Below are 19,908 nucleotides of genomic sequence, written 5' to 3' on the forward strand. Positions count from 1 at the left end.
CCCTTTCTTAGTAAGAGAAGTGAGGGGAGACGTGATGTCAGCAAAGTTCTTAATAAACTTTCTATAGTAATTGGCAAAGCCAAGAAACCTCTTCAGGGATTTGAGAGTAGTTGGTTTGGGCCAGTCCTTGATAGCCGAAAGTTTAGCAGGATCCATCTCAAAACCTGATTCTGAAATGATATAACCCAAAAAGGGAATGGAACTCTGATGAAAAGAGCATTTCTCCAATTTAGCGAACAGGGAATTGTTTTGTAACCTCTGAAGTACCAGTCTTACATGATGTACATGTTCCTGTAATGTTTTGGAATAGATCAGAATGTCATCAAGATAAATGATAACAAATTGATTTAGATAACCTCTGAAGATTTCGTTAACAAAGTGCTGAAATACTGCTGGTGCATTGCACAATCCAAATGGTATTACTAGATACTCGTAGTGACCAAATCTAGTGTTAAATGCCGTCTTCCATTCGTCTCCTTTACGGATTCTGACCAAATTGTAGGCCCCACGGAGATCTAACTTGGAAAAAATAGAAGCACCTTGAAGACGATCAAATAACTCAGGAATGAGCGGCAGAGGATAGCTGTTTTGACAGTAATCTGATTCAAGGCCCGATAATCGATACAGGGACGGAGACCTCCATCTTTTTTCCCAATGAAGAAAAAACCCGCACCCACAGGTGATGAGGAAGGACGAATAAATCCTCTGGCTAAGTTGTCCTTTATGTATTCCTCAAGAGAGACATTTTCTTGACTAGAGAGGGGATAGGTCCTTCCCTTAGGTAGAGGAGCCCCTGAAAACAATTCGATAGGACAGTCAAATATCCGGTGTGGAGGTAATGTCTCAGCCTCCTTTTTAGAAAACACATCACTAAAGGCATGATAGTAATTAGGCAATGAATCAGGAACTTCCACCATAGCTACGACAGGACAAGATGGTTTTGAGGGATTTTGCAGGCAATGTTTGAAACAGGTAGTTCCACAGGAAATAAGTTCTCCTTTAGACCATGAGAAGACTGGATCATGAAGCTGCAACCAAGGTAACCCCAGAATCAACGGTATGTGGGGAGAAGTGATGACGTCAAAACAAATAATTTCAGAATGGAGTATGCCCACAGACAAAAGAAGATGAATGGTAGAATTTTGTATGATACCAGAACCTAAAGGCTGTCCACTTACAGTGGTTACCTTAATTAACTGTTTCTTAGCTTGAATCAATGAATTCTGAGAGAGTCAGCAAAGTTTGAATCAATGAAAACTCCAGCAGCTCCAGAGTCAATGAGGGCTTGAGCTCGAAACTTGGTGTCTCCAAAAGAGATAGTTACAGGAACAAAAAGTTTAGAATTGAGGGAAGACATGGGATTCTGGGTTAACTCTGTCCCTCTATCAAAGTTAAGTCTTGGCTTTTACTGGCCGGATAGGACAGTCCTTCAGTAAATTTCCGTTGGTACAACAATACAGCCTTCTATGGCGTTCAGTTTCTGACAATTTAATAGCTCCTACTTCCATGGGTTCCACAGACTCAGGAGATTGGGAATTATTATTAGACAGACTTGAGGTTTGAATAGGAGGATGAAAAGAAGATTTAACAAAGGATCTCCGATTCCTATCTCTCTCTTGAAGATGTTCAGAATGCCGGGCATCAAGAGTAATACACACATTGATAAGACCCTCCAATGAATCGGGGAGTTCCCGAAATACAAGTTCATCCTTAAGGCGTCCACAAAGTCCCTTGTGAAAGGCTGCCCGTAAGGCTCCATGGTTCCAATCAGTTTCTGAGGCTAAAGTCCTGAATTCAATAGCATTTTGAGCTACCGAAAGGGATCCCTGTCTCAGATCCAACAATCCTGCCTCTGCTGCTGTAGACCTCCCAGGCTTGTCAAAAACAGAAGAAAAAATGGACACAAATAATTCCACATCCTGTAGTAAAGGATCATTCTTCTCTAAAAGAGGAGACACCCAGGCTAGAGCCTTACCCTTCATGAGGGAAATAATAAAGGTGATTTTGGAAGTAGAATTGGAAAAAACGTGAAGATTGTTTCTGTGTGTAAACGACATTGATTAAGGAATCCACAGCATTCTTCAGGATTACCGTCATATTTATCTGGAAGTGGGATTCGTGGTATATACTGTCCAACAGGTTGAGGTGGGTTAAAGACAGCATTGGAGCTAGTAGCAGCTGCAGCAGGAGTCACAGTAGCTTGAGAAGGAGCGGAGAGGTTATGTAGCAGAGCAGTAATATGGTCAAGCTTGGAATCCAAAGATTGCAAATGAGCAGAATGATTTCCTAGAAGTTGCCCTTGTAGAGCCACAGCCCTGGATAACTCACCAGGGTCCATATTATGGCCCGTTTGTACTGTCAGGTTAGGAAATGTCCAGAAGAAAAACGGAAATGCTAGGGCAAACTTAAACAACATCCTTGCACTCTGAGTTTAATCCAGGACGTGACCCCACGACAACCTCTAAAAAACAATGTACTCACGATATGGAGCAGGGTTAGCCAAAGTATTTCAAGATATCAGCCAAATAGACTTCTGAGTAAGGAACTGGTTTCAGGAAATGTCTTCCACAGAATCAGGAGAGCAGGGATAGTCCACTTATACTCAGACAGAGGAAGGGTAAAACAAGAAACAGTTAATAATGCAGGAGTAGGTAACTTGTTATCAGGCAGTTTGAGGGTTAACACTGTGTAGTCAGTCCTTGTAGAGTTTGGCAACAGGTTATCAGGCAGTTTGTAGGTTAATACTGAATAGTCAGTACATGCAGAGTTAGACAACAGGATAACAGGTAGTTTGAGGGTTAATACAGATTAATCAGTACTTGCAGAGATTGGCAACAGGTTATCATGCAGTTTGAGAGTTTACACTGAATAAATAGTATTTGCAGAGTTTGGCAACAGGTAAACATGCAGTTTGAGAGTTTCACAGAATAAACAGTTCTTGCAATGTTTGGCAACAGGATATCAAGCAGTTTGAAGGTTTACACTGAATAAACAGTATTTGCAGAGTTTGGCAACAGGTAAACATGCAGATTGAGAGTTTCATAGAATAAACAGTACTTGCAATGTTTGGCAACAGATTATCAGGAAGTTTGAGGGTTAACCCAACATAGTCAGTCTATGCAGAGTTTGGCAACAGAAAATCAGCAGTTAGAGAGTTTCCACAGCGAAGTCCTCACAGGTGCCACAAAGAGTAACAAACAAACAGGCACTGAAGAAACAGGAAGCCCGGAATAAAAAGCCTGGTAGTGACATCATCAGGAAGGGGCGGCTCAGACTACCTGCCAATCAAGCACACAGAGAGGACCGCCGGAGCTTCCCAGCGGCCGAGCGTGACAATCAGATAAGGAGGCTCACATTGCAAGGCGGCAATTTCAAATACTCTGCACGCAGAAGCAATAGCCAGTAGAAAAAGAACCTTCCAGGACAACAACTTAATGTCAATTTCATGCATAGGCTCAAACGGAGCCCGATACAAAACTTTAAGAACCAGATTCAGACTCCAAGTGGGAGATGAAGATCTGAACAAAGGTCTGATCCTAATCAGAGCCTTAACAAAAGACTTAACATCTGGAAGCTCAGAGAGCCTCTTGTGCAGTAAAACAGAAAAGGCCAAAATCTGTCCCCTCAGGGAACTGGCTGAAAAACCCTTTCTCCAGTCCATCCTGGAGAAACAATAGAATCCTGGCAACCTTAACCTTATGCAAAGGAAATCCACGCTCTTCACACCAGAATAAGTAGGTTCTCCACATAAGGTGATAGATGCGACAAGTAACTAACTGGCTTACAAGCTTGAATGAGAGTATCAATAACTCTCTTAGAAAATCCTCTCTTGGCAAGTCAGCCTCAGAGAATCTAGATTTTGATGAACAAAAGGACCCTGTTCCAGCAGATCCCTGCGGCAAGGTAACTTCCATGGAGGAGAAGATGACATCCTCACTAGATCCGCAAACCACGTCCTTCGCGGCCATGATGGAGCAATCAGTATTACTGACGCCTGCTCCTGCTTAATGTGAGCCTCTACCCAAGGAAGGAGTGGTAATGGCGGAAAAAAGGTAGATTAGACTGAACCTCCAAGGCACCGCTAATGCATCTATTAGCTCCGCCTGGGTAGCTTAGTATTGAGACGAGACGCCGTTAGATCTATCTCTGGTGTCCCCCACATGTTGCATATCTCCGCAAACACTTCGGGATGGAGAGACCATTCCCCTGGATGAAAGGATTGTCTGCTGAGAAATCCGCTTCCCAGTTGTCCACAGCCGGAATGTGGATCGCTGACACATTCCGGGTGCCTCCACCCACTCCAGAATACAAGATACTTCCCTCATTGCTAGTGAGCTTCTCGTTCCACCCTGATGGTTGATATAATGCCACCAAGGTTATATTGACTGATTGGAATCTGATAAACCGGGATAAACCCAGAAGAGGCCAAGCCTTTAGAGCATTGTAGATTGCTCGAAGTTCCAGAATTTTATTGGGAGGGAGCTTCCTCCTGAGACCACAGGCCCTGTGCCTTCTTGGCACCCCAAACAGCTCCCCATCCTGATAGACTCGCGTCCGTAGTTACAATTTCCCAGGATGGTCTTAGAAAGGATGTCATAAAGGGAATTATGTCCATGCTGGACACCATGAGACCAATCACCTCCATACACTGAGCCACAGATGGCCTTAAGGAGATCCAGAGGGCAAGACATGCCAAAGCTAGCTTGCAACGTCTCTGAAATATCCGCATGGATATTGAGTCTATTATAGTACCCAGGAATTCTACCCTGGGGCTTGGAATAAGAGAACTCTTCTCTAAGTTTATCTTCCATCCATGTGATCGCAGAAGGGAGAGAAGAGATATTGAATGCTCCTCCGCCAGACGAAAGGATGGTGCTTGAACCAGAATGTCGTCCAAGTAGGGAGCTACTGCTATACCTTGGGTTCTGGCGACGGCCAGGAGAGCCCATAGAACCTTTGTAAAGATTCTTGGAGCAGTAGCTAGACCAAACAGAAGTGCAATGAACTGGAAGTGCTGACCCGGAGGAAGGATGGACCTTATTGTCTCAATCTTGAAAGAAGTGACATTTAGAAACTTGTTTAAGCACTTTAGGTCCAGAATCAGGCGGAAAGTTCCCTCCTTCTTTGGGACCACGAACAGGTTTGAATAGTATCCCAAACCTCTTTCTGTGATAGAAACCTAAGGAGCACAGATCCCGCACACGCACCCCAGAAAGGCTTCCCTCTTTTCTGGTTTTGAAGACAGGCTTGAGAGGAGAAATCTGCCCTTAGGTGGATGAGATTTGAAACCTATCTTGTATCCCTGAGCTATGACCTCCAGGACCCACGGATCCTGCACGTCCCTGAACCAAGCGTCTGAAAACAGCGACAGTCTGACCTCTACACGATCCAGTGTTGAATCAGGGGCTGCCCCTTCATGCCGACTTGTTCTCGACAGGCTTCTTGTTCTGCTTGGATTTATTCCAAGATTTAGCCGGCTTCCAAGTGCTCTTGGTTTGCTCGGACTGCTGACGTTGGGACTTTTTAGAACAGATAATGAATAATGGAGTCCAAGCCTAGACCAAATAAAATTTTATTTTTATTATTTTAAAATTTTGAATGATGAGCTATCCTCAAGAGGGATAGTAGTACGCTTAGCTAACGTGGAGATAGCGCCATCCACCTTAAGGGACAGAACCCCACAACTCCAGCTGAGAGTCCAGGACCGGGAATAATGGAACTAAAGGGGTTAAACTTCTTAGACATAATAACCTTGTTGATGAATATGGAACATAGTTGAGAGGGCGGGCACACCAAGGCCTCCTTACAATATAGACAGGTATTACTATTAGGAATAGAGGGAGTACCCTCAAGCATATCAGAATCCTCCATAGCTTGCACTTACAACAATAAGACACAGAATAAATTATCTTTTTATTTCTCACAAAACGGCACCTTTATGCTCCCAATGACTGGGGAACTCACCACCTCCTAGACCCAGGCAAACAGAGAAACAATCGTCTTTTCCGATAGCTAGCTCGGTCAGGAAAGAGAAAACGAAAGTGTGACCACACCCAGTCACATGGTGCACAAGGCAGGACCGCCCCTGCTATGAGAAAAAGCGTGCCAAGCTACAAGCTGCACAGCATTCAAAGTGAAAGTAAAAACCAGTATGTTCCGTTACCGCATAACAACAGTCTATGAGCCCAAAAAAATCTCACACATAAAGCAGCATAAAATCAAAGAATCACATTTGATTAATCCCCACTGTTCAATAACCTCCCTCAGTAGATATTAACCCATGATTCTATTAAGATAAAAGGAGCCACACTGTGACCCTGTCTTCAGCGTTTTCAACATAAGTAAAAATTGAAACGATCTTACCAGAATCCGTGCAGAAACACAGCCTCGTAAGTGTGATTGTCTTGTAGCATTGCTCCTGACATGGACTTGAGTGAAGAAAAAGCAGACAGTGAAACTCGTCAACACTGGTTGCTTAAGGAGCTGTTAGCAGGAAGTCTGGATGGGTTCGCAGGAAGTCTCTCCCTACATCTCCAGACTCTAACTTTCATCAATGCTCTCACTAACAGGCTGACAAGACTACTTAAAACTCCAGTCCCATATCGAAGGGCAAATACTCCTCCTGATGAACAACTCCGAAATCTTCTGACACTTCTCTGCCATCCTCCTGTGATGAAAGGCAAATAATGACTGGGGGATACGGGAAGTGGAAAAGGTATTTAAGCCTTTGGCTTGGGTGTCTTTGCCTCCTGCTGGTGGCCAGGTTCTGTATTTCCCAACAGTAAAGAATGAAGCCGTGGACTCTCCTTATATTAAGAAGGAAATTACATGCCCTTTTTGAAGTATGAAAGTTTATTTTGGACTTTACTGTCCCTATAACTGTCCATTTTTTTTAATTATAGATAGTCTTTATTATTCAAGTCAAACAGTATGTCTCTTACAGAAAATATAAATGAATCTCTAGATATTACAATTGCTGAGTTTGTGAATAGTATAATATAGACATAGAGAAAACTCCTCTTACAATATGGGAGAATTAATACTTATTCTTTGTGAATATATAGAACTTATCTAGTGTTGCCACCTGCTTGTGTATGTGTCTGTGTGTGCGTGTGTATTTGTGTGTGAGAGTGTTTGTGTCTTTGTGTTTTTCAGTGTCTTTCTCTGTGTGTAAGTCTGTGTGTGAAAGAGTGAGTGTATTTGAGTGCGTGTGAGAGTGTGTGTGTGAGAGCTTTCGTATCTGTGTGCGTGTCTTTGTGTTTGTGTGTGTGTGTCTTTCTGTGTGAGAGAGTATGTGTGTGTGAGAGTGTGAGTGTGTGTTAGAGTGTGTGTGAGAGTGCATATTAGTGTGTGAGAGTGTGTGTATGCGTGTGAGGGTGTATTAGTGTGTGTGAGAGTGTGTGAGAGAGTATATGTGTGTGAGAGAGTGAGTGTGTGTTAGAGTGTGTGTGAGAGTGCATATTAGTGTGTGAGAGTGTGTGTATGTGTGTGAGGGTGTATTAGTGTGTGAGTGTGTATGAGTGTGTGTTAGAGTGTGTGTGAGAGCGTGTGTGTGTGTGTGTGAGAGAGTATGTGTGTGTGAGAGTGAGTGTGTGTTAGAGTGTGTGTGAGAGTGCATATTAGTGTGTAAGAGTGTGAGTGTGTATTAGTGTGTGAGAGCGTGTGTGAGTGTGCGTTAGAGTGTGTAAGTGTGCTTGAGTGCGTGTGTGAGAGTGTGTGTGAGCATGTGTGAATATATATGCACAAGTTTGTTTTTATGTGCTAGTTTACATAGGGGCCGAATTATGAAATGGCGGGCGGACATGATTCTCTGAAGCGAATCATGTCCGCCTGAAATCGCTAAATGTCTCCCCCTGCACATTCGCGGCCAATTGGCCGCTAGCAGGGGGTGTCAATCATCCCGATCACCTAAAAGGTGGCAGAGAAGTTAAGGAGCAACAGTCTTACGACTGCTGCTTCTTAACTTCAGTGGGGTAGATTGCTGCATCCGCTGCTTAAAGGGACAGTAAACACCAGAATTGTTGTTGTTTAAAAAGATAGATAATCCCTTTATTACCCATTCCCCAGTTTTGCACAACCAACACTGTTATATTGATATATATTTTACCATTGTGATTACTTTGTATCTAAGCCCTTGCAGACTGCCCCCTTATCTCAGTTCTTTTGACAGACATGCATTTTTAGCCAATCAGTGCTGACTCCTAGGAGCTTCACGTGCCTGAGCTCAATGTTATCTATATGAAACACATGAACTAATGCCCTCTAGTGGTGAAAAACTGTCAAAATGCTTTCAGCTTAGAGGCGGCCTTCAAGGTCTAAGAAATTAGCATATGAACCCTTCTAGGTTTAGCTTTCAACTAAGAATACCAATAGAACAAAGCAAAATTGGTAATAAAAGTAAATTGGAAAGTTGTTTAAAATTACATGTCCTATTTAAATCATGAAAGTTTTTTTTTTTACTTGACTGTCCCTTTAATAAATCTAGCTTAATAAATTTAGCCTAAACTAAAGGTGGAAACCCTAAACATCATCTCATCCAATAATAATCAAAATAGAATGTGCAGCAGAACAGAGAGAAAGAGGAAGAAAGCGAAAAAAAGGAGGGGGTTCCCAGGGCTTGCCCCATATTTGAAGCTATCTAAGAAATTATGTAACAGATATTGATCTATTACAGATCTATTGTGTCCCAAGGTTCCCAAATGTAGTAAAGTAATTCAGCTTGTAGTCTGGATAGACATGTTGCTCCATAGTATTTTACTAAATTAAAAGGGGCATAGGAGCATGACTTGACAAAGTGTATATAAAGGGATATTACAGTAGCTTTTTATGCATTTGAAATTCATCACTATATTGCAAAGTATCTGAGTAGAAAATTCATATTTTAAAATAATTTAAAATTGCCTTGTGTTAGCAAACTGTTCATTCCTTTATTTCTGTCCAGAGACACACTCCTTGAAAAGCTTCGTAATGGGGCAGTCTAACTGGAAATTGTTATTGTTTAAAAAGATAGACAATCCCTTTATTACCCATTCCCCAGTTTTTCATAACCAACACGGTTATATTAATAAACTTTTTACCTCTGTGATTACCTTGTATCTAAGCCTCTGCAGACTGCCCCTTTATTTCAGTTGTTCTTTTTACAGACTAGCATTTTAGCCAATCAGTGCAATGTTTTATTTTTATATATATATATATATATATATATATATATATATATATATATATATATATATATATATATATATATATATATATATATATATATATATATATATATATAACACACGAACAAGCTCAGTCTAGCTGTGAAAAACTGTCAAAATGCACTGACATAAGAGGCGGCATTCAAGGGCTTAGAAAATAGCATATGGTCCTACCTTGGTTTAGCTTTCAACAAAGAATACCAAGAGAACAAAGCAAATTTAATAATAAAAGTAAATTGGAAAGTTGTTTCATGCCCTATCTGAATAATGAAAGTTTAATTTTTGACTTGACTGTCCCTTTAAGTGTTATTCATCTTACTTTCTTTACTGTAGCCAGTTAGAGGCAGCTATAATTGAGCTCTTGCACATATCAACCAATCACTGTTCAGCATGTAAGAGGTTTAGAATTCTGAATTTCACAAAATGGACTCCAACCTCTCTAGCAGAAGCAGAAACTGTTTTCAGAGTTTATTTCCAGGAAAAGCAGGCAAAATACATAACAAAAGTGCATTATAAAGTATATTATCTACACATAATTAACCATTTTATAGGGAATTACATGTTTAATTTAAAGGGACAATAAACCCAAAAATATTATTTCATTATTTAGCTAAAGAATACAATTTTAAACAATATTCCAATTTACTTCTATTATCTAATTTGCTTCATTCTATAGATATCCTTTCTTGAAGAATTAGCAATGCACATGGGTGAGCCAACCACACAAGGCATCTATGTGCAGCCATCAATCAGCAGCTACTGAGCAAAAGATATCTATAGAATGAAGCAACTTAGATAATAGAAGTAAATTAGAAGTTGTTTAAAAGTACACGCTCTTTCTAAATCATGAAAGAAAAAATTAGTGTTTCATGTCCCTTTAATATTTCTTTAAAGGGACACTCCGGTCAAATTAAACTTTCATGATTCAGATAGAGCAGCAATTTTAAACAACTTTCCAATTTACTTCAATTAACAAAATGTGCACAGTCTTTTTATATTTACACTTTTTGAGTCACCAGCTCCTACTGAGCATGTGTAAGAATTCACATAATATATATAAATGCATTTGTGATTGGCTGATGGATGTCACATGGTTCAAGGGGAGTGGAAATAGACAGAACTTTGAAATTTGTTAGGAAAAAAAATCTACTACTCATTTGAAGTTCAGACTAAGTGCTATTGTATTGTCTTTTTATTATGCATTTACTGATTAAGCAAATCTACCATATTTACTGGTTATTTAAAGCATTTATTTTTTGGTAGGTGACCTTTGAACCCTCACTAATATGTAAATAATTAAACTCAGGAGCGAATAGATAAAGGGCTATATAGTACCTCACATAAACATATATTATACACAAAGGTATGAAAAAAACATAATTTATGTAAGAATTTACCTGATAAATTCATTTCTTTCATATTGGCAAGAGTCCATGAGCTAGTGACGTATGGGATATACATTCCTACCAGGAGGGGCAAAGTTTCCCAAACCTCAAAATGCCTATAAATACACCCCTCACCACACCCACAATTCAGTTTAACGAATAGCCAAGTAGTGGGGTGATAAAGAAAGGAGTAAAAAGCATCAACAAAGAATTGGAATAATTGTGCTTTATACAAAAAAATCATAACCACCACAAAAAGGGTGGGCCTCATGGACTCTTGCCAATATGAAAGAAATGAATTTATCAGGTAAATTCTTACATAAATTATGTTTTCTTTCATGTAATTGACAAGAGTCCATGAGCTAGTGATGTATGGGATAGCAAATACCCAAGATGTGGAACTCCACGCAAGAGTCACTAGAGAGGGAGGGATACAAATAAAGACAGCCAATTCCGCTGAAAAATAAATACACAACCCAAATCAAAAGTTTTAATCTTTATAATGAAAAAAACTGAAATTATAAGCAGAAGAATCAAACTGAAACAGCTGCCTGAAGTACTTTTCTACCAAAAACTGCTTCTGAAGAAGAGAAAACATCAAAATGGTAGAATTTAGTAAAAGTATGCAAAGAAGACCAAGTTGCTGCTTTGCAAATCTGATCAACAGAAGCTTCATTCTTAAAAGCCCAGGAAGTGGAAACTGACCTAGTAGAATGAGCCGTAATCCTCTGAGGCGGGGATTTACCCAACTCCAAATAAGCATGATGAATAAAAGCTTTAACCAAGATGCCAAAGAAATGGCAGAAGCCTTCTGACCTTTCCTAGAACCAGAAAAGATAACAAATAGACTAGAAGTCTTTCTGAAATCTTTAGTAGCTTCAACATAATATTTCAAAGCTCTAACCACATCCAAAGAATGTAAAGATCTCTCCAGAGAATTCTTTGGATTAGGACACAATGAAGGGACAACAATTTCTCTACTAATGTTGTTGGAATTCACAACTTTAGGTAAAAATTTAAATGAAGTTCGCAAAACCGCCTTATCCTGATGAAAAATCAGAAAAGGAGACTCACATGAAAAAGCAGATAATTCAGAAACTCTTCTAGCAGAAGAAATGGCCAAAAGGAACAATACTTTCCAAGAAAGTAATTTAATGTCCAGAGAATGCATAGGCTCAAACGGAGGAGCCTGTAAAGCCCTCAAAACCAAATTAAGACTCCAAGGAGGAGAGATTGACTTAATGACAGGCTTGATATGAACCAAAGCCTGTACAAAACAATGAATATCAGGAAGATTAGCAATTTTTTTGTGGAACAGAACAGAAAGAGCAGAGATTTGTCCTTTCAATTAACTTGCAGACAAACCCTTATCTAAACCATCCTGAAGAAACTGTAAAATTCTAGGAATTCTAAAAGAATGCCAAGAGAATTTATGAGAAGAACACCATGAAATGTAAATCTTCCAAACTCTGTAATAAATCTTTCTAGATACAGATTTACGAGCCTGCAACATAGTATTAATCACTGAGTCAGAGAAACCTCTATGACTAAGCACTAAGCATTCCATCTCCATACCTTCAAATTTAATGATTTGAGATCCTGATGGAAAAACGGACCTTGAGATAGAAGGTCTGGCCTTAGTGGAAGTGGCCAAGGTTGGCAACTGGACATCCGAACAAGATCCGCATCCAGCAGTACAAATGAACGCTCCATTATGATTTTGGAAATCACTCTTGGAAGAAGAACTAGAGGCGGAAATATATAAGCAGGTTGAAAACTCCAAGGAAGTATCAACGCATCCACTGCTTCCGCCTGAGGATCCCTGGACCTGGACAGATACCTGGGAAGTTTCCTGTTTAGATGAGAAGCCATCAAATATATTTCTGGAAGCCCCCACATCTGAACAATCTGAAAAAAACACTTCTGGGTGAAGAGACCACTCTCCCGGATGTAAAGTCTGGCGACTGAGATAATCCACTTCCCAATTGTCTATACCTGGGATATGGACCGCAGAAATTAGACAGGAGCTGGATTTCGCCTATTCTTTCATAGCTTGAGGACTGTGAGTCCCACCTTGATGATTGACATATGCCACGGTTGTGACATTGTCTTTTTGAAAACAAATAAACGGTTCTTTCTTCAGAAGAGGCCAAAACTGAAGAGCTCTGAGAATCGCACGGAGTTCCAAAATATTGATTGGTAATCTCGCCTCTTGAGACTTCCAAACCCCCTGCACTGTCAGAGATCCCCAGACAGCTCCCCAACCTGAAAGACTCGCATCTGTTGTGATCACAGTCCAAGCTGGACGAACAAAAGAAGCCCCTTGAACTAAACGATGGTGATCTAACCACCAAGTCAGAGATAGTCAAACATTGGGATTTAAGGATATTAATTGTGATATCTTTGTATAATCCCTGCACCATTGGCTCAGCATACAAAGTTGAAGAGGTCTCATGTGAAAACGAGCAAAGGGGATCGCGTCCGATGCTGCAGTCATGAGACCTAAAACCTCCATGCACATAGTTACTGAAGGGAATGATTGAAACTGAAGGTTTTCGACAAGCTGAAATCAATTTCAGACGTCTTTTGTCTGTTAAAGACAAAGTCATGGATACTGAATCTATTTGGAATCCTAAAAAGGTTACCCTTGTCTGAGGAATCAAGGAACTTTTTGGTAAATTGATCCTCCAACCATGTCTTTGAAGAAACAACACTAGTTGATTCGTGTGAGATTCTGCAGAATGTAAAGACTGAGCAAGTACCAAGATATCGTCCAAATAAGGAAACACTGCAATACCCCGCTCTCTGATTACAGAGAGTAGGGCACCGAGAACCTTTGAAAAGATCCTTGGAGCTGTTGTTAGGCCAAAAGGAAGAGCAACAAATTGGTAATGCTTGTCTAGAAAAGAGAATCTCAGGAACTGATAGTGATCTGGATGAATCGGAATATGAAGATATGCATCCTGTAAGTCTATTGTGGACATATAATGCCCTTGCTGAACAAAAGGCAGAATAGTTTTTATAGTCACCATCTTGAATGTTGGTATTCTTACATAACGATTCAAAATTTTTAGATCCAGAACTGGTCTGAAAGAATTCTCCTTCTTTGGAACAATGAAAAGATTTCAATAAAACCCCAGACCCCATTCCTGAAAAGGAACTGGCACAATTACCCCAGATACCTCTAGGTCTGAAACACACTTCAGGAAAGCCTGAGCCTTTACTGGGTTCACTGGAATGCGTGAGAGAAAAAAAATTCTCACAGGCGGTCTTACTTTGAAACCTATTCTGTACGATTGTATGATTTTGGATTGAATTGATCCAAACATCCTTGTAAAATCTTAGTCTGCCCCCTACCAGCTGCGCTGGAATGAGGGCCGCACCTTCATGCGGACTTGGGGGCTGATTTTGATTTTTTAAATGGCTTGGATTTATTCCAGACTGGAGAAGGCTTCCAATTGGAAACCGTTCCCTTAGGGGAAGGGTCAGATTTCACAGACATCAGGCAGCAGGTTTCCAGTAGTAGATTCTGATACAGGGTCAGCTTGAGACATCTGGCAATATGTAATAGAAAAAATAACATATAAAGCAAAATTATCAATTTCCCTATATGACAGTTTCAGGAATGGGAAAAAATGCAAACAAAATAAGCCTCTGGAAACCAGAAGCAAAATGAAATAAGGACTTAAATAATGTCAAAAATCTGGCGTCAAGTATGACGCACAACTGACAAAATATTTTTTTGGCGCCAAGAACGTCTGCAACAAACACAAGCATCATAGATGACGCAACTACGTGAAAACTCTCGGCGACAACTAAGACGCCGGAAATGCCGAAATTGCATCAACAAACGTAATTCTCACGCCAAAAAGTCTCGCGCCAAGAATGACGCAATAAATTGTAGCATTTTGCGCTCCTGCGAGCCTAACAGCCCGCAATTTAGAAAAGAAAGTCAATTTGAAAAATTTTCAGGTAAGAAATTTTTATTTTTTTTATTTATATATATATATATATATATATATATATATATATATATATATATATATATATATATATATATATATATATATATATATATATATTTATAAATGTATTTCCCAAAAAATGAAACTGACAGTCTGTAAGAAGGAAATATACTGATTAACCTGAATCATGGCAAATATAATTACAAACATTATATTTAGAACTTTACATATAAAGTGCCAAACCATAGCTGAGAGTGTCTTAAATAAAAGGAAAACATACTTACCAAAAGACACTCATCTACATAAAGTAGATAGCCAAACCAGTACTGAAACGAGAATCAGTAGAGGTAATGGTATATAAGAGTATATCGTCGATCTGAAAAGGGAGGTAGGAGATGAATCTCTACGACCGATAACAGAGAACCTATTAAATAGATCCCCGTTAGGATGACCATTGTATTCAATAGGTAATACTCCCTTCACATCCCTCTGTCATTCACTGCACTCTGAGAGGAACCGGGCTTTAGCACGCTGAGAAGCGCATGCCAACGTAGAAATCTAGCACAAACTTACTTCAACACCTCCATAGGAGGCAAAGTTTGTAAAACTGAATTGTGGGTGTGGTGGGGGGTGTATTTATAGGCATTTTGAGGTTTGGGAAACTTTGCCCCTCCTGGTAGGAATGTATATCCCATACGTCACTAGCTCATGGACTCTTGCCAATTATTAGCGAATAGATAAAGGGCTATATAGTACCTCACATAAATATATATTATACACAAAGGTATGAAAAATATAATAAAATCACAATTTATTTTAACATTAAAACAATTAAATCAATATAATCAGTTATATATAGATCTATATAAGAAATAGCCCACAGGTAAAAAGTGCATAATATAATCCAGAAAAAAAAAGAAAATAAGAAAAATGTGTCCAATATTATCCAAAAATAATGAGAAATATCCAAAAGATTTTCAGAAGACCAATTCATCAGATGGTGAGTATATTCTGTGCAAATATACTTATATTCAAGATTAAAAAAAGAACAAAAAAGACATATAGTGCAAAAAAAACCTGAAAATGTTAATATCCTAACCAAATGTGGACTTTATTATATTTTCATACATTTGTGTATAATATATGTTTATGTGTGGTACTATATAGCCCTGTATCTGTGCGCTCCTGTGTTTGGTTATTTATAGATCTGTTGCTTTTAAGGAATTTGGGACATATCTTATTTGGGATTATGTACCTCTTTTATTGTGCGCTGGGTATTTTTGTCTTTTGAACCCTGACTAATATGTCAGAAAATGCACTTTTTTTTTACCCCACAAATGCATTATCTTCTAAAGTTGAACAAACTATATGAATAGTTTAAACATTCTCTGTTTAGTTTGTTAAAAAAAATGTTCCGTGGCTCCCCTGTCCCTTTAAATGGATATTAAAATATTTTGTATATGCACAGTACATGTAAGCAATTAATCGTTTTATTGCAAAAGAGTATACAAAATGAATATAACATGGGGGGCGGAGCCGACTGCTAAGATGGACGGTCGCACCTAAACTGAGCTTCGTCAGCAAGCAGACTAAGGAACCCAATCCTCACATGTAGAGCGCTCTATACCACAACCAATCTGCCTCTACACGACCAGCTACCTGCCCTGGACCCCAGCCGTACCTCATCTCCGCAATTATAGCCCTAGGAAGCGCCATAGGCACGAAAACAATAGACCCCTGATCCGCACAGACGAGATCTCGGCCTAGAACACCTCGGGCCTCCTCTACCAGCAAGCTCAGGTGAGCAGCCGATCATGGCAAACACAACCCATTTCCAATCTTCGGAAAAAAACATAAGGGAGCAACTTGAGGTTGGATAGACGAGGTGGGGACATGAAGGCCGAGGCAGGGTGAAATTTAAGCAACGCAATAAAAGAGCATACTACTGAAGCCAGTGCTATGGTTACCACACTTGAGGGATACACTGACAAGATCAAAGCCTATAAGCCCTAATTATAAACATAGTTACCATTAACTAAGGTTTAAATAAGCGCATAAAGTGTAAGGCCCTGATACACAGATAACTAAATACCGCACCAATCATCAGTGAGCAGGTCACAATAAAAGAGAGAATACAGAAGACAAGCAATTGTCGGACACCGTATTATTAACCCTACATCATGCTATCATTGGGATACAAATACCCCCTCAGACCCCACAAGAAGAAATAGCTACGTGCTATAAACACAAATCTATCAATATCCTAATTACCATCAAATCTGCAGCAGTCCACTATCATTGTAATATCAGTGGATTGCTCTGCTTATACCATCAATGACATCCACTCCACATCACAATGGCTTCAAAGAGGCAAACTAAAGGGGAAAAAGCACTAAAATCTCAGACGACAGCTGTTGCCAAAATGAACACTTATTTTAGAGCACTTAGCTCATCACAGAGTTCTGACATAGAACCGGATAGGGAAGAATCACACCACATCAATTAAACTACAGACACCGTAGAAGAACATACACCCCTGACCAAAGCTGATATTAGCACACTACCAACCATAGCCAACGTTAACACCATTATACAGCAAGTGGGCAAAATGCTCAAAGAAGGACTGGCTGAAGTTAAGAAAGACAGCAGATTTACGAGAACGGATTGCCTATATGTAGGAACAAACTAATGACCTAGCAAACAAAGTAGATAACCACTCCAAATGCTTCTCTACTCAAGCCTACTAAATTCAGCAGCTTAAATACCAACTGGAAGATTTAGACAACAGGGGGAGAAGACAAAACCTCAGAATTAGAGGAGTCCTTGAAAACATCAACATTATCGCCTAGATTTAGAGTTTTGTCGGTAACGACCCACGTAGCTAACGCTGGCTTTTTTCTGGCCGCACCTTTAAAATAACTCTGGTATTGAGAGTCCACAGAATGGCTGCATTAGGCTCCAAAAAGGGAGCGTACAGGCATATTTAATGCCACTGCAACTCTCGATACCAGAGTTGCTTACGGACGCGGCCAGCCTCAAAAACGTGCTCGTGCTCGTGCACGATTCCCCCATAGGAAACAATGGGGCTGTTTGAGCTGAAAAAAAACCTAACACCTGCAAAAAAGCCGCGTTCAGCTCCTAACGCAGCCCCATTGTTTCCTATGGGGAAACACTTCCTACGTCTGCACCTAACACCCTAACATGTACCCCGAGTCTAAACACCCCTAACCTTACACTTATTAACCCCTAATTAGCCGCCCCCCACTTTCGCTGACCCCTGCATATTATTATTAACCCCTAATCTGCTGCTCCGTAAACAGCCGCTACTTACATTATCCCTATGTACCCCTAATCTGCTGCCCCTAACACCGCCGACCCCTATATTATATTTATTAACCCCTAATCTGCCCCCCACAATGTCGCCTCCACCTGCCTACACTTATTAACCCCTAATCTGCTGACCGGACCGCACCGATATTATAATAAAGTTATTAACCCCTAATCCGCCTCACTAACCCTATAATAAATAGTATTAACCCCTAATCTGCCCTCCCTAACATCACCGACACCTAACTTCAAACATTAACCCCTAATCTGCCGACTGGAGCTCACCGCTATTCTAATAAATGTATTAACCCCTAAAGCTAAGTCTAACCCTAACACTAACACCCCCCTAAATTAAATATAATTTAAATCTAACGAAATTAGATCCCTGCCTGCACTCCTTTTGGAGAAAATTAGACATTTTTCTACAGACACTGTTAGGATCTGACTTCTCTTTAACCCCCACAACAGTACTTCAAAATCTACTACCACAAAAAACTTGTAAGATTCATCTTCGCCTACTAAAATTTTCACTACATTCCGCTTAAATACTAATAGCCAGAAATTGAAAAAAAAAAAAAAACAGTAGCTCCCTCAATAGGAGAATGGATCTCACACATGAACCACACTTTGACACTAGAAGAATATGGATACTTCAAAACTCAAAATTTAGATACATTTTTTACATTAAATTCTACTGGGAAACCACTCTTCATTTCAGACTCCCCAAGGGCCCCCCTTCAGCCCTAGCACCTAACACTCACTCAAGTAACCAAATATACTGACAAATACCCTGTATATAAGGCAAATTGTCATATTAGTACCGATAAGCTTGAAATAATGGCATTTATCATCAAAACCTGCTCTATTGTTCGTACAGCAATCAATATTAAGGCTAGTCGATGTATAAAGTGCAAATTGTAACATATATCTAACAACAATCTGTTCCATAAAAACCACTTTGAAAAATAAATAAATGAATCCTATATTATAAAAGGCAAGTGTTTGTCTGAAGCCGTCATGCGCAGTACAGACAAACACTTGGCCTTAGATCCTCGCACGCGCACCTCGGCATAGCTGACAGCTGACAGATTGAGCTGACAGATTGTACCTCGCACGCGCACCCTCACCGCACACCTCGACATAGCTGACAGCTGACAGATTGAGCTCATAGATTGTACCTCGCACGCGCATCCTCACTGCGCGCACCCGCGCACCCTCACCGCACACATCGGCATAGCTGACAGCTGACAGATTGAGCTGACAGATTGTACCTCGCACGCGCACCCTCGCACCCACTAGCCTATCCCAACACACACTTACTTGGCAGAACGCGCACGCGCACCCTCGCACCCTCGCACCCACGTGCACGCAAACATAGCCTCAGCGCGAGCTACCAAAGTCGCGTGACTAGCAGTTGAAAGCGTCGCGAGGCATAACAAAATTTAATACAAACAAAGGGGGGGGGGAGAGAGACAAAGGGGGGGAAGAGAGACAAAGGGGGGGGAAGAGAGACAAAGGGGGGGAAGAGAGACAAAGGGGGGGGAAGAGAGACAAAGGGGGGGAAGAGAGACAAAGGGGGGGGGAAGAGAGACAAAGGGGGGGGAAGAGAGACAAAGGGGGGGGGAAGAGAGACAAAGGGGGGGAAGAGAGACAAAGGGGGGGAAGAGAGACAAAGGGGGGGGAAGAGAGACAAGGGGGGGGAAGAGAGACAAAGGGGGGGAAGAGAGACAAAGGGGGGGGGAAGAGAGACAAAGGGGGGGGAAGAGAGACAAAGGGGGGGGGAAGAGAGACAAGGGGGGGAAGAGAGACAAAGGGGGGGGAAGAGAGACAAAGGGGGGGGAGAGACAAAGGGGGGGGAGAGAGACAAAGGTGGGGGAGAGAGACAAAGGGGTGGGGGGAGAGAGAGACAAAGGGGGGGGGGGAGAGACAAAGGGGGGGGAGAGAGACAAAGGGGGGGGGGAGAGAGACAAAAGGGGGGGAGAGAGACAAAGGGAGGGGGAGCCAAAGAGGGGGGAGAGAGAGAGCAAA

At 40.8% G+C, this 19,908-nt stretch overlaps 1 protein-coding gene across 2 annotated transcripts in view; it reads left to right on the plus strand.

The window, feature by feature from the left end:
* Positions 1 to 19,908, plus strand: part of RASGRP4 (RAS guanyl releasing protein 4) — a 114,974-nt gene that overhangs the window by 15,175 nt on the left and 79,891 nt on the right. The gene's annotated exons all lie outside the window — the stretch shown is intronic.

The sequence above is a fragment of the Bombina bombina genome, chromosome 7, assembly GCF_027579735.1.
Source record: "Bombina bombina isolate aBomBom1 chromosome 7, aBomBom1.pri, whole genome shotgun sequence".
In the NCBI taxonomy this organism is placed as follows: Eukaryota; Metazoa; Chordata; class Amphibia; order Anura; family Bombinatoridae; genus Bombina; species Bombina bombina.